The sequence below is a fragment of the Pteropus vampyrus genome, unplaced genomic scaffold (assembly GCF_000151845.1).
Source record: "Pteropus vampyrus isolate Shadow unplaced genomic scaffold, Pvam_2.0 Scaffold195, whole genome shotgun sequence".
NCBI classification, from domain to species: domain Eukaryota; kingdom Metazoa; phylum Chordata; class Mammalia; order Chiroptera; family Pteropodidae; genus Pteropus; species Pteropus vampyrus.
Window position 1 is genome coordinate 2,111,697 of NW_011888976.1, and position 1,821 is coordinate 2,113,517.

Consider the following 1,821-nt stretch of genomic DNA (forward strand, 5'->3'; position numbering starts at 1 on the left):
ATGTGGAAATAAGAACTTTGTAAAAATGAAAGCTTCTATAGTGTTCAAACTTGGTTAAGGATTAAAGAAATACATATGCGTATATACTGCTCCTGAGAGTTTAAATGGTCACAACCTTTTAGAGGGCATTTGGCAGAATCTATCAAAATATCAATGAATATTCTTTTTGGCCCAGTAATTCCACGTTAAGAATTTAACTTAGAGAAATGTTAGTAAGTATGCAGTATCTTTTCATTGCAATCATGCAGACATTACACCACTGTTTGTTGTGCTAAAAAACCTGGAACCAACCTAAATATTATTGGCAGGAGGTGGGTTAAGTTGTGGTTTAGCAATTAATATGCAGATAATAAAAATGTTGATTTATATGACTAGACAAGAAAAGAGGTCCATAATATTTTGTTGGATTAAAAAACATAGGGTAGATATGGGCAGTGAACACACAATGCAATACACACACATATATATGCCTTACTGTTAAATTGTACACCTGAAACTTACTAGATTTTGTTAACCAATGTCACCATAAAAAAATTAAAAAACATAGGGTAGAGAATGATATGCATAGTATAATCTACTAAGGTAAAGAAATTTTCATATGTGTAGGTAGAAGAATATAGAAGGCCATACACTAAAATGTTAACGGGAAGTTTTATTTAGAGACTGGGATGCCAGGGGAAAGGTAAGGGACTTTTCGCTTGCTGTTTGATAGACATTTGTATTATTATTTTATATACAATGAGCATGTACTATTTTATGCTTTTAAAAAGATAAAAAGGAATTATGTAAACCAAAATATTGAGGTAAGATGTATTACTATTCCCTGCATCTGCATTCTTTTAAAATTATTTTTTTTCAGTTGTGTATTTAATGACACTAGGAAATTTGATTCTCTTTAGTTTTTTTCCTTCTTTTGGTCTCCAGGAAGGATCTTTATCAAAAGGCTTTTTAAAAGTGAGATGGATATTACCCTAGAAATTTCTCACTAAGAATCAAATCATAAAAGTTCCTTGGCAACTCAATAGATTAGCTCACATGTCCATTCTGCAAGAGTCATGGTAAAAGACAGCTACTCACTAAGGCTTCTTGGCTGTGAGGTTGCAGGTTTTGCTCTGCTGAATCCAAGGATCTGAGAAAACGGATTGGGTCTGTGCTAATTTATGAGTCATTTAAAACTTTTCTTATGCCAAATTCAATTAGTATTTATTAAACTCCTGACTTTGGAAGGGGAAGTGAGGTTTTAGGGGGCCAGAAATCTGTCTCTCATTGGAGAGTCCTGAACCAGCCATCGATGGAATCCTTTGTAAAGAGTCTAAATTATAGGGTGAGCATTGCAATAGATTTTTAAAAAATAGTTTGAGGCACCAGATTTATCAATGTTTGCAAATTGTACAATCACAGGACAATTCTTCTGACTTATGTCAGTGTGTTTTTTGGGGGTTGGGGAGATGAATAATCAAAGGCCAAAATCCAGTAACAGGTCACAACTTCCATCTGCATGTGGGCAATTAGAAGTTTTCTAATAAGATATTAATATGGTTAAGCTGTCTTTCTGTACAATCTGTTTAGAATCATGTTTGGGACATCGAAAATTTTTAAATGTTAAAGCAAAAACTAGGGCCTTCACGTTTTAACAATTCTTCATCCTTACATTTTATGTGTTCAGTAAATCAAGTGTATTGTAGTTGATGTTTTGGCTGCATTAAATTGCTATTTAAATGGAAATGTAACAACTAATGGGACTAGAAAACATTAACAAGCCAAGTAGCATTCCATTCTGGAGTGCCAGGGGAGAGAGGGGATCAGAGCTCTGTTATTTAT